Below are 13,872 nucleotides of genomic sequence, written 5' to 3' on the forward strand. Positions count from 1 at the left end.
TGTGTTGGGTACTACTATGTCCTGCATTTAGGAAGAGAACTCTTTCCTGTTCTCTGCTTTCCTGTGGAGAGAAGCACAAATCTGTAGGTATAGTTTCTTGCTGGGCACACCATTGTAAAGCGGAGACCCTGGGCATGAGATGTGTGCTGTGTACAGGGTGGGCGGGAGAGACACTGGTGAGGGGATGATGCCCTTATGCTGGAAGGGGCAAGATGAAGCCTCTGTGGGTTTGGTGGGACCCTGGAGACAGCTGCCAGAGGCCAAGGATGTGCTGTTTCTACCTACTTGCTATTTTCTCTGGGGCTGGCCATTGCTTCCACGACAGTGTAAGAGCCTGGGCATAGGAGCCAGGCAGAACTGGGTGGGGACATTGCCTCCATAGCTTTCTAGATGAGCAACCTTAGGAAAGTTTGAACAGCTTCTCTACGTCCTGGGTTCTTCATCCATGAAATGGGAATTATTGTTTGAGCCTCTAAAGCGAGACAGTCAAATGAGATGGGCATGTGAAGCCTTCAGCAGGGTTCCAGCCTCACAGCTAACTCTCAGCTAGCTGTGACAGTTACAGAGCTGCAGGTTGCTCACAAGTCAACATTGTAGGTGCTGGAGCCATCAGCTCAGCTACAGGATACAACACTGAGCCCTTTTCACTGCCCTTTGATGGGTCTCCTTTTCCCTAGTATGGGCCATCGGCTAAGGTGACTGAAAAAGGGCCTTTCATATTTTCACAGGGGCAAAGAAACTTCAGTCGCTGGTTGGGCATTTTATTGAGCAGAGGTGACTCCATGCAGTTCTTTTTGGGGGAAGGATGCTGCACGTTCCATCGTGTAACAAAAATTTATTGAACACTTACTTTGTCTCGGGTACCTGTCTTAGTAAAGGCGATAAATAAGACAGCCTCATCCTCATCTTCATCAAGGCACCAGTGTGGTGGTGGGGACTGGGGTGGGGACTGCTGAGGCACTGGGCCCTGGAAGCCTTCCCTCTGGGTGTCTTCCTCCCGAGGATGGTCTGGGCTCTCTCTGAATGGAAAGAAATTGGTCTGAAAGTGCCTCAGTGATCGTTGAAATAGGTTTGCCAAAGATAGAGGCAAAAGAGATGACCAGCCTTTGTTTAGGGTCTCCTGGAATGGTCTTAGGTCAGGAAGGAGTGAATAGAAACATTTCTCCCAATTTCTGGGCTGGAGATTCCAAACTGACTCCTTCATGGCAGGCTTCCTTATCTCTGCAGCCTTTGTTTACATGTTCCTTTCAGAGATTTCTAACAGGATGAAGACTTTGTTCCCTGGGATAAGGGTCTACCTCCAGGTGTGTGGGGAAGAGTTGAGAAGCTGCTAAATTCTTGGCTTTGACTTGTCAATGGTTTTTTGGAGAGCCTGGAGCTGGGGTGGAACTGATAAAATTTGGTAATTGCTTAGGCACTCTCCACTTTGGTTGCTCCTGGGGCCAGATGCGGTTGGGCTAGAAACAAGATCCGAGAGTTCTGTTCGGTTTTCACTGCTGTTCCTGGGTGCTCTGTTATCCAACCAGGCCCTTTCCTAAGTTTTCTTCTTTTAAGCCTCTTCCTTCAGAGGGAAGAAAACAAAATCTATATGCTGGCTGGCTGTACACAGCAACAGGTATCACAAGAGGTTTTTGTCTGCTTTTGTTTCTGAAGGTTAACCCACTACCTATTTAGAGAGGCCAGGTCGGGGTGTGTGCGCGCGTGTGTGTGTGTGTGTGTGTGTATCTTTTTCCCTGGGGTGGGCATTTTCATTCAGGCAGGTGTTGTTATGATCCCCTGTTGGAGAGGAAGAAGTGAAGTTTTAGAGAGATGAAGTGCTTTGTCTGATGTCACACAACTGATAGATGACAGAGTCACATATGTATTCAGGGATCTGGTCCAAAGCCCAGAAGAAGGTGAGCCATGCATGGCCTGATGGCACAGAGCAGGAGCTCTGGTTGCACAATCGTGGGAGGTTACTTAATCTTGAGAAACCTCAGTTTTCTTATCTGTAAAATGGGACAGTATGTATCCCAGAGGGTCACCGTGACCATTTATCAAAGTCAGGTCCTCCTCCGTATGGAGCGGAGAACGGTGTCCAGCATGCAGTACATGTTCTGATGATCTTGGCTGTAATGATCATCCTGGTAGGGGTGGATTTGACCAGAAGCTGGAGTAACTGGTAGCTTCATGATCTGAGAGGTGTCAGTGGGAGGTGTGGGCCAAGATTGAGAATCTTGTCAGGGATGGCCAGGTGAGGGTGGAAGGGGTTTGAGTGAGGAATGGTCTTGAGGGAAGAGTTGGACAGACAGTGTCTTCTGTCTCTCTCTCTCTCTTTTTTTTTTTTTCCGTTTTTTTGAGATAGAGTTTTGCTCTTTTTGCCCAGGCCGGAGAGCAATGGTGTGGTCTCGGCTCACCGCAACCTCCACCTCCCAGATTCAAGTGATTCTCCTGCCTCAGCCTCCCGAGTAGCTGGGATTACAGGCGCGCACCACCCACACCTGGCTAATTTTGCACTTTTAGTAGAGACGGGGTTTCTCTTAATTGGTCAGGCTGATCTCAAACTCCCAACCTCAGGTGATCTGCCCGCCTCGGCCTCCCAAAGTGCTGGAATTACAGGCGTGAGCCACCCCGCCCGGCCGGCAGTGTTTTCTCTAAGCAGAACTGTAGCCCTGAAGTACCCAGGCTAGAACTCTCCTGTATCGAATGAGGATCACGCCCTCGTGCCAGCTGCTCTCATATTGCTTTGATGGCCTTTCTCAGAAAGGAGGAAGGTGGTGCCGGGTGTGGTTTTGGCTTCCTGCGGCCGCCCCAGTGCCGGCCTGACACTCTCTGAATCTGGTTCGTGGTTGGATCCGTGCGTCCTACAGCTCCATGTCTTGGCCTCAGAGAAATCATTTCCCTCCCGCCATAACTGTCCACCTTCAAAGGTCAGCAAAGGCAGTAGGCACTGCTGAGCTCTTGCAGCCTTCAGGGCTGAGCTGCTTCCTCTCCTGCTTCCAGTGAGCAGTTGCTTGAGGGTGCCTTCGAGAAGGAACCTCACCCCTAGTGTAACTTGAGCAGGTCTAAACTCTAAACTCCTCGCTGGGAACGTACCCTCCCATGGGACCTGGCATGGCACCCACCTCTGCAGAGCCACCCGTGCCACAGAATAACCTCTTTTCCCTAAACAGCCTGTGTGCCGTTGGTTGGAGTCTCTGAGTGGGAGGGACCAGCTGAAGCATAACTGTGTATGTTCACATATGTGCCTTGGAAGAGTTTTATGCAGGAAAGGATTTGTAAATCAGAAAAAGGAATGCTGGTATCTAATTCCCTGTCCCCATTTTAAGTCCAGACCAAGTCACCTAACCCCTCGGGCTTGCAGCCCGCATCATCCACTGGGTGATTACCTTGAGTTATCTGGTTCAGTCCCTTTGCTCTGGGCACCCTCTTTACCTCTACGAGTAAACTGCAATTAATTTGACAGCAGGGGCAAGGGAACTGATGAGTCTTGGGTGCAAATCTTGAGATGCTTTGGCTCATTATCTAATTCATGCTTTTCTTTTTTTCTTTTTTCTTTTTTTTTTTTTTAGACAGGCTGGAGTGCAGTGGCACAATCTTGGCTCACTGCAACCTCTGCCTCCTGGGTTCAAGTAATTTTCGTGCCTCCAGCCTCCTGAGTAGCTGGGATTCCAGGTGTGTGCTATCACGCCCAGCATATTTTTGTGTTTTTAGTAGAGACAGGGTTTCGCCATGTAGGTCAGGCTAGTCTCGAAGTCTGGCCTTAAGTGATTCATGCTCCTTGGGCAGGGTGCCACCTGCCTGAATGAAAATGCCCACCCCTGGGAAAAAGACACACACACACACACACACACACACACACACACACACACAGAGACAGAGAGACAAAGAGAGAGAGAGAGAGACCGACCTGTCCTCTCTCAATAGGTAGTGGGTTAACCTTCAGAAGCAAAGGCGGACAAAAACCCCCTGTGATGCCTGCTGCTGCGTAGAGCCAGCCAGCATATAGATTATGCTTTCTTCCTTCTGAAGGAAGATGCTGGGATTACAGGAGTGAGCCTGGCCCCAATTCAATTCAATCTTTATGGGCATCGAACAAGGGCATTATTTATCACCCGTGGTTTACAGATGTCAAACCCAAGGCTCAGAGAGGGAAGACATTTTTTAGTCTCACTGCGAAAGTGACAGAGCTAGAATTTAGTCCCTGTCACGCTAAATCATGCTACGTGCTCCGTCTAGTTCAGAGCCTGTTGGAAGTCGACACTGGAGTCCCTCGGTTTTCCTCATCAGGCTCCTGGTCTGATTCTTCCAAGATCAGTCTCTTTGCCTCAGCAGAAGCCAGCTGGGAATCACTGGCCTTGTAACCTCTTCAAGTGACCTCCTTGGGGTGTTGCAGAAGGAGCATAGGCATCTGGAGAACGATATTGTTTCTTCCTAGGGCTGGGATGGGGGCAGTATTCCTCACATCAATTCCAGAAACAGCGCCAGCCCTGCTTTCATCAGCGGGGACCATGAAGAGGCAACAAGCCCTGATCAAATGTGAGCGAGATTGACAATCTCAGCGCTTTCCAGGGAAAGGATGCCGTCCCGCGTGGCTTCAGGCCTCCGAGGAAGCCCCATCCTGAGACAGAAAGACCCCAAATCACAGTGTGTTTCATTTTGGCTAGAGATGAGGCTTACTCATCTCAGACAGCTGTGTCCACGGCATGTTCCTCAAGGACAGCTGCTCCAGATGAAAAGAAGAGATGCTCCCAGAGCCTTGAGGGGCTGCTGATAGGAACCCAAGGCCTCACCCTGGGGCTGTATCCTGTGGCTTCAAAAATATATATATTTGAAAGCTTCTAGCAAAACAGATTACACAAGAACGCAAATGTAAGATCCCTTTGGGATTCTAACATTTTTTCTTAAGGTGTTTAAAGAAAAATGACACCTTAAAAAGAAATGCCATTTGTTTTCAAAGCTGCAGCACCGGGGCACACGGAAGAGAAAGACTGAAGTGTCCCTGAAAATGAATGAAGATTTCAGTCTGTTTTTACTAATGTCCAAAATCTTAGGTTTATTGCCCTTGCGTTCTTCTGTCCCAGAGTCTGTGTGTGGCAAGTGAGTGGGTCTTGTTCGATGGTGCGGTCATCCTGTGGCAGAATGTATGCTCACACAGGGAGGTTTGTTGAGCGTCTCCTTGGAGCAGTCCTTCCTCTGGTGAGGTGCACAGGAGGGCAGCATGCCCATTTCATAGATAAGGAAACTGAGGCTGAGAGGGATGCAGCAATTTAAGACTCCTGGGTGATATCACAAGCCCCTTCCCTTTTGTGGTGTGTACTTTCTCTATCTGGGAAGTTCAATTGGACTATGAGGGTTGGACCAAGGGGTCTTCTTGCTTCTGCTTTCTCTTCTTGCTTCTGCTTTCTCTAGGCCAAGGCTTTGCGGTTATGGAGGAAGAAAGAGCTGGGGTCTGTCTTGGCAATCCAGTGGCTCTTCTCCCCTATCCTCACCTGCCTTCTCATTTGACCAACATTTTTTAAGGGTTCCATGTACAAAGGTGGGGCTGCGGCCCTTTCCCAACCAGCACCGTAGCCCTGCACCCTGATATGGGATGGTTAAAGCACACAGACTTCATGGATGGGGGCCTAGGACCTCAGGTGGAGCAGAGGTGGACAGGGTATGGTCCGGCAGGTGGAGGTGCTGGAGAAAAGCCATGTCAGACAGCACGGGAGCCGGGTGCGGGTCTCTGGAAGCCTCGAGTCCCTGGCAGTGCTGTGCTCTGTGAGGCCTGCCTTTCACTCCAGGGCACTGACACTCATACCTTTTGCTTCTGCAGCTGACCACGCTCCCTGGAGCCTTCTCCCGAGGTGGCGCAGGTGTCCTTGGCACATACAGCCGTGGTGATGGTACTTTAAGTGGAGGCTGAATCATTTCCCCTTTGAGCTGCATGGCACATGGCTCCCTTGGTGTTCCCATTTTACAGCCAGGACACTGAGATTTGGAGAGGTAAGTGGCTTACCAGAGGCCATGTGCTAACAGAGAAGATGAAGAGATGATTGAAGCAGGCCTGAGGGTCTATACATTTTCCACATACTTTCCATATCTTTAGAGGCCTGACCAAAGCAGAGCTTTTCCTTTCTTCTAGGTAAGTCCAAAGGCACCTGCCTGCTGGGCCCACTGTTTTCTAACTTTCTGATCCCTTGGGGGTGATGGTCAAATATTCGAGTCTGAGGCATTGGGATACATGATGCCGGGTTCTGAGGCTCTGTGTCAGGCCTAAACCCTGCATTTTGTGGAGGTGTGTGAGAGAATATTCCCCCAGGGAACATGCCTAGACACAGGGGGGTAACAGTTGCCCTCATGGGGAGGCATCTGTTTACTCGCTGCTATGGGACCATTTCAGCCTTTCACAAAACCACTGCAGGTGAGTGAGTTCCTGCTGAATACCAGGCCTGGTCTCTTTAGACTCATTATTCCCCAACTCCCCCCTCCCCGCCCCACAACCCCTATGCTAGTTCATCTCTAGCCACATTTTTATTGCCATCATCCAGCCCTGGGCAGGCCAAGATCTTTTAACAATTTTAATCACTGAAAATAATAACTGCATTTTTTTTAAAGCCTAACTTTTGGTAGAGTCAGCCCAAAATACAGTCTTTGTGTTGCTATGTGGGAACTGGATTTGGAATTGTTCTTCCATGAGACTGTAGAGCAGAACAGCAGGGCCAGAGGTCCCAGGAGCTGGTCAGACCTGGCTCTGCTCCTTCATGGCTGAGCGACCTTGGGCATTGTGATTCATATTCTCATCTGCCTCCAAGTGTGGCTACGAATGCTTTTTATCCCACTTATTAATTTCTATGATTGCCATAAAATATTAACACAAATTTAGCATTTATACACCATAATATATTAATGCATAGTTTTTTTTTGGGAGCGGGGACGGCGTTGAGACAGAGTCTTGCTCTGTCACCCAGGCTGGAGTGCAATGGTTTGATCCTGGCCCACTGCAGCCTTGACCTCCAGGGCTCAAGGGATCCTCCCACCTCAGTCTCCAGAGTAGCTGGGACTACAGGCGTGAGCTACCACGCCTGGCTAATTTTTTGTATTTTTTGTAGAGACGAGGTCTCACTATCTTGCCCAGGCTAGCCTGAAACTCCTGGACTCAAGCGATCCTCCCACCTCGGCTTCCTAAAGTGCTGGGATTACAGGTGTGAACCACTGTGCCTGGCTCATGTCCAGTTATCTAGGGCAGAGGTCAGACACGGATCTCTCCAGGCTCACATCAAGGAGCCTGTAGGCTGCCTTCCTTTCTGGAGACTGCGGGGGAGAGTCTGTTTCCTTGCTCATCCTGGGTGTTGGCAGAATTCGTTGCCTTGAGGTTGTAGGACTGAGATCCTGTTTTGTTGCTGGCTGTCCAGTTGCACTGAGCTTCTGGGAGCCTCCCCTCTAGGCTTATGGCCTCCTCTCTCCATTTTCAAGTCCAGCAATGGTGGGTCCAGTTCCTTTTAGGATTTAAATCTCTTCTCCCTCTTTCTTTTCACTTCTGTGATCTCAGCTAGAAAAGATTGTCTAATTTTAAGGATTCATGTGATTGAACTGGGGCCACGCTGATAATCCAGAATAATCCCTACTTCAAGGTCCTTAGCTTTAATCACATCTAGGAAGTTCCATTGCCATGGGAGGCAACATATTCACAGGTTCCAGGAAATTCCGACATGGACATCTCTTTGATTGGCATGGAGTGTGGCAGGTATTCTGACACGGTACCTCAGAACGGTTGCTGTGATGATTAAGTGAATGGATACATGTAAAGCCCTTAAAATATTATGTTGAGCCATATGAATTTGGCAGCATTGAATTGTTGACCTATAAAAGGTCAACTTGATAGTATCTGGTCTATAGTAAATCCTCAGTAAATGTTTGCTGTCATTACTCTAGTGGTAGAAATGTCATGATTTATTTAGCCAGCTTGCTATTTTTGGGCATTACTTTTTATAGATTTATTATTATTTTGGTGTTTTGATATATATGTGAATACTGTGATCATCATGCCTTTTTCAAATTTTATTCTGATTTAGGGCAATGCATGTCTTTCCAGGCCACACTCAGTCTCCTGCTCTGGTACCAGTGTCTCTCTGGCCTGAGGGGCCCCTCTTTCTTCCACAGCCCCTCGTCCAGCACCAGCTCAGCTCTGGGCCATGGATGTGGGGTAGGAATTTTCTCTTTTGGGAAGTGGGCCATGCCTCTCCTTCCGGAGACCATCCCCTTTGACTTCCTTAGGGCCCTTGGCTCTTTGAACCAGCCTGCAGGGCACCAGCCCTGTGGGCCCATTTTTGTCAGGGGACGACTCCCTTCCCAAGGGCACCCTGAGTCCCAGGTCCCCAGGCCCACAGATGTTGGGCCCTCAGAGTGTGATCCCATGTCCCCAGCTCTGTAACTCCCTGCATGTGGCTCTTAAGACTCACAAGGCCATGTTTGCCTTGGCCGGACACTTTCGCCTGTCAGTTCTGCCCGTTGGGAAGTGTCATCCTCGTTGTGTGAATGTGGAAGGGATCATGGAGAATTTCCATGCCTTGCCTAAGGTCATAGAGCTGGCATCTCAACCTAGGTTCATCTGCCTGTGATGCCAGGAAAGAAATCAGGTGTCATTCTGTTCTTGTTGACCCACAACCACCTCTCATTAACGCTTCTCCTGCAGGCAACTACACAGCCAGTGGTGGGAAAGCACCTAATTTACATCTTCATACATTGAAACTGATGTCACTCACCTCTCCCCCTTGACCTGGAAGAGCCCCCAAGGTTGCCATAGGGGACATGATTAACCATTCTACAGCTGCTGAAACTGAGGCCCAGGGAGTGTCCAGAGCTTTCTGAGGTCCACCATGTACTGTTGACCAGGATGAGTGATAGCCACCTGGTGTCAGTGTTGAAGGTTCTCATTCAGTAGAGCTGTGTTGAAATTCTGACTTGCCTGACCAGCTGGTGCCTCATTTTGCTTTAAGTATTGGAGCCCCCAGTTTTATTGTCTTTCAGTGGGAAAGACTGTGAGATTCAGTCCCTCCTTGAAGCTGGGCATCAGCTCTCCTGTCCTGAGTGCTGTTTAGGTAGTGGCTGTTCTGAAGTGGCTTTGGAAAACCTGTAATGAAACTCATCTCCAATGCTGAGATTTGTATAAACTGTCATTTTAACTGTGGTTATTATTCCTTAGGATTTGAGAAATAAAATCTGAGGAGGGAGCAGGGCCTGCCTCAGGGCCTCCTCTCTGAGTTGAGTGACCCATCTTCCCAGGTCTCCTTTTGTTCTGTCTTGAGCCTCTCTCTTGAGGTCCTGAAAGAAGAGCATGTGCTGTTGTGGGGGGCCTGGAAATGTCCCATGGACCACCTGGTGACTCAGTAAGATGATGTGTGTCCTCTGGGGACAGAAGGAGGTCCTGCACAGAGCTTTCCTGCCCACTGATGCCATCCCCAGATCCTAGTGTGGGGTCTGGCACATAGCAGCCTCCTGGTAATCTTACGTGGAAGAACACATTTCTCAAGTGATCTTAGCACCATTTCAGGCAATGAATTCCAGCCCAGTCCTTTATTCTGGCCAGCCCTGGTGGGTCCATTAGCTGCAAAAATTAGTCGTGCTCAGTTTTAATGCAAATGAGTAAATATTACTTTATTGTATTGATTGATAAAGAAACACTCTTTGTATGATATCAAGACCATGAAGAAATTGCAAAGACATAGGTGGGGTCTACAGCAGGGTTTCTCAGCCTTGGCGCTGCTCATATTTTGGGTCAGATGATTTGTTGTGGGGGCTGTCCTGCGTATTGTATTGTAGGATATAGCTCAGCATCTCTGGCCTCTACCCACGGGATGCTAGTAGCACGGTCCATCGCAATCCCAGCTTCCAGTTGGGACAGCCCAAAGTGTTTGCAGACATTGCCACATGTTCTTTTGTGGTGGTGGTGGTGGTGGTGGTGTGTGCATATGTGTGTGCAAAAGGCTCCCTTTGTTGGGAACCACTAATCTAGAGACCACCTAATAGGGTTGGCGTGGGCTCTTCCACAGACCCTTCTGCTTGAAGACAGACAGGTTGATGGACAGTTGGGTTTAGGGAAAAGAATACTGAGTTGAGGGTTCACAGTGAATTTCATCCCCGATGTGGAAGATGAGTGTTCTGTTCCTGGCTGTAGGACGTGGAGCATATTACTCCACATGTGCGAGAAAAAATCATCCTATCTACTTCAGGACTTTTGTGTGATTAAAGAGGCAAGATAGTCTGGCGGTTTTCATTCCATGGGCACTCTCTAAAAAGTAGGGGTTATATTTATGATTAGTAACGAAGAGCCTCTTAAGGAAAATTATTTTTGGCTCTTGTTCAAGGTTCGGTTGACCATTTATTTTTAAAGAGATGGGGGTGGCCCACGCTGGAGTACCGTGGTGCCATCCTAGTTTACTGCATCCTCGAACTCCTGGGCTCAATCGATCCTCCTGCTTCAACATCCCAAAGTGCTAGTATGATAGGCATGAGCCATTACACCTGGCCCATTTGACTATTTTTTATGCTTGATTATAGAGAAGGGAATGTCAGTCATGAAGATCTAAACTATAAAACCTGCGTGGCTTAGAGGCTGAGCATGGATTGTGGTTTAAGGAAGCCGCAGGTTCAGTTTCTGGTTATGCCACTTGCTAGCCATGGTGAGACCTTGCCCAGCTTTCATCCTCTCAGTTTCTTTGTCTGTAAAATGGGGGCAATAAGAGTACTGACCTCCCCGGGCTGTTGTGTTAGTGACTGCGCTGCCTGTATGGGCCCTCCTTTATTTGAATCCCTCTGCCACAGTTGTCCCATTTTTTTTTTTTTTAATGGTGACCCAAGTTCCATTATGGACGATCAGGCATTCAGGGGAAGGAGGGATCCAAAGCAGAGACAAAGGCAGCCAGCCAGCTCATCCCCTCTGCAGCTGATGCCGAGGAGGAGCATGCCAGTGGGAAGAAGCGCGGCCATATGGCCGGCAGGGTGCCTCACTGGTAACAGTCAGCCCGGCCCCTTTGAAGTGGTTTTAAGACCAATTTGGTAACTTGATTTGGAAAGTGGTATCGATGACTCCGAGGGCGCAGGCTGCTCATTAGCTGCTGTCTGGGCCCAGCAAATTGGTTTAAGTGGAATGAAATTGGTTCCTTCCCTCCCCATGCTCATGGCTGAGGTCCAGGCCCGATTGTAATGGGAACCTCTCCTGGGCAAAGGACATAGAAAAGCTTTGCAGGGAGTCTGACCCTCCTTTTTCACATGTGAATTCTACTTTCTCCTGGGGGTCAGGGCAATAGGCTGATAAAACATAAAAATGAACCTGAAGTGGGTGGGGTGAGTGTGTGTGTGGGAAGTCGGATCAGAGGAGAATGAGCAATGAACAGTTGCCGAGTATTTTTCAAGGGCCAGTTAACCATTCCCCTGTTGAGACACCGTGCTTGAAGCATTTTTTTTCTTTTCTTTCTTTTCTTTTCTATTCTCCCATATTACAAACACTGCTGGGAGGAACATCCGCACGTGCTTTCTCGGTCACTTATGTGACAGCTCTTCCAGGATTTATACCCCGAGGCGACTTCGCTGCCTTGGAGGCTGAGGAACATTTTCTGTTTTATAAGATGCGATCACATTGCCCTCCAGAACAATCATGCCGATTTACACTCCCACTGACTGTACACAAGAGCCCTGTTTTCCCCCATCTGGTCACCCACATTTGATAGGTCAGAATTTGGCTTTTTGCCAGTCTCATGGGGGAGATGCCATTTCTGGTAGTTCCCTTGATTGCCGGGGGGGATGAGCAGCCTGCCCTCACCTGCCCCATGCTGAAGGCCCTCCAAAGCCAGCATGAATCCTCACATTCCCTGGTCTGTGCCCTGACAACCTAGGAGGACACGCTGGTCTCGTCCATTGCTTATCTGAAACGATTTCCTTTCCCTGTCCCTTTTGTTGCCTTGAGTATCAGTTTTGGACCTCCCACTGAGCAGTTTTTTCTGTTACGTAGCCATGGACAGGACTGAGTCCTTTGGAAAATGATCACATCGCACTGTTGTTCCCATCTGTTCATTTTTTCCTTCAACTAACCAACATTATTTAGCACTTTACTCAGCACAGGATGTGGAACCAAAGGCCTGGCTTTTGGGACACTCACTGTCCCCGATCAACTCTGTGTCCTAGGGAGAGACCCATGGGCTCTCTGGGCCTCCTTTTGTTTCTCTGTAGGAAGAGACTAAAACTACCAGCCTCCCTGCAGGTCGGAAAAGAGAAAGAGTTAGTAACACAGGCGAATGTGTGCGAAGGGGTTTCGAGACAGGCAAAACATTGCACCAAGGCAGGGCTTGCTGGAGTGCAGACCCAGGAAAAACCCTGCAGGCCACATTGCTTCTGGTCTGTCAGGGTACCAGCCACACATCCAAGGCAGGGAACTTAGGGCGACTGGCCTTTCTGCTCTTGCTGACTCACCCGAGCTTGTTGAGTTATTATTATGCATGAGTCATTCAATCGATGGTATTGGGTGCCTAATGTATCAGACACTCCTAGGTGCTAGGGATATAAGAGCAAGCAAAACAGACATGGTTCTGCCCTTGTGGGCCGTATAGTCTAGTGGAGGAAGGGGGAAGAAGTTAAGTATTTGTAGGAAGGTGAACCCCATGTCAAGAAAGCATCTTCCATCTTTCCAGTGTTTCCAGGTAGCCTGTTACTCATGATAGAGAGGAAGCGGTGGTCATCTTCATTGTTTGGTAACTAGTTTGTGTATGAGAAAATGCTGGTTCCCAAGAAAAAGAAAGAGACTACGGACGAATGATAGCAAGACTATTAAATAGGAATACAATTGAGCACCTACTATATGTGCTAGACCCTCTTGTAAGAGCTTTGTACAAATTAGGCAGACAGGCAATATTATTATCCCCATTTTATCTACAAGGAATCTGAGTACAAAGTGATAGCTTTTCTGCAGACCTTGTGCACAGGGGTCAAAGTTTGGGAACAATGCCTTTCTTTAATTTGAAAGTATCTGTTGTTGGTCTCACTTGTTGGAATTCCTAGAGTCCCAGAAAAGTAAGTTTTAGTTTTCTTCTGCCAGCATCGGTCAGCCTGCCTTTGACCCAAGGTCACGACTCCCTCCCTCCTCCCTTCCCTTCCCTGCTCTGACATTCTTACCTTGTTTTTGAGTTCCTTATTCCCCAGTTTCCTCCAAGCAGCAGGCTCTGGGAACAGTCCTGTTCATTTATATAACAAATATTTATTGAAATGCAGACATCGTTTTCATAATACCTGTGTACAAGTTAAACCCATGGTCACTTGTTCAGAATATGCCTCTTGTTTATCACAAGAGATGGTCCCTTGTTGAAGGCCTGTCACATGGCATGTACTCAATCTTTTCTTTCCTTTTAATAAATAGGTGAGTATTTTCCTCAATTTGCACATGAGGAAATGGAGGCTCAGAGAGCTTAGGTAGCTTACTTAGAGCCACACAGCTGGGTTAAATGGGTTCAGCACCATGAAAAGCTGACCTTTGATGTCTGCACTCTTATTCTCTGGCTTATTGGGAAAGAATTGGACAGGGATGGTATATGAAGTTGATGGATGCAAAGAGATAATTACTGTTGCTCAAAGGTAGATCGAGAGAGTTTGGGCAAAAACAGAAACATGAACAAGCCCTTGAAAGTCCCCTCATCCTGGGCCTGTGGTCTGTCCTTTGTAACTGCTCTTTCTTTGGCATTCCCTCTGTCTCCCCTGCCCAGCCCAATGCCAGGCACACTGAGCCTATGGGGATTTACAAGGCAGGCCTCAGGTTTCTCCCCTCCCAGGTGGGCATAGGAATCACTGCTTAGCTTAGATTTGGGAGAATGGAAGAGTCAGGCAGAGTCTCACCCGGCCCTGCCTCTGAGCTGCTTTGACACC

General features: G+C 48.5%; 1 protein-coding gene across 1 annotated transcript in view; it reads left to right on the top strand.

Annotated features, from left to right (window-relative positions):
• LOC106999943 (uncharacterized) overlaps positions 1 to 13,872 on the top strand; it is a 303,356-nt gene that overhangs the window by 139,775 nt on the left and 149,709 nt on the right. Inside the window, exon 3 of the mRNA XM_077942878.1 lies at positions 5,798 to 5,967. The gene's annotated coding sequence lies outside the window, so the exon portion shown is untranslated. The remainder of the gene's footprint in view (positions 1 to 5,797; positions 5,968 to 13,872) is intronic.

The sequence above is a fragment of the Macaca mulatta genome, chromosome 8 (genome assembly GCF_049350105.2).
Source record: "Macaca mulatta isolate MMU2019108-1 chromosome 8, T2T-MMU8v2.0, whole genome shotgun sequence".
Taxonomy (NCBI): domain Eukaryota; kingdom Metazoa; phylum Chordata; class Mammalia; order Primates; family Cercopithecidae; genus Macaca; species Macaca mulatta.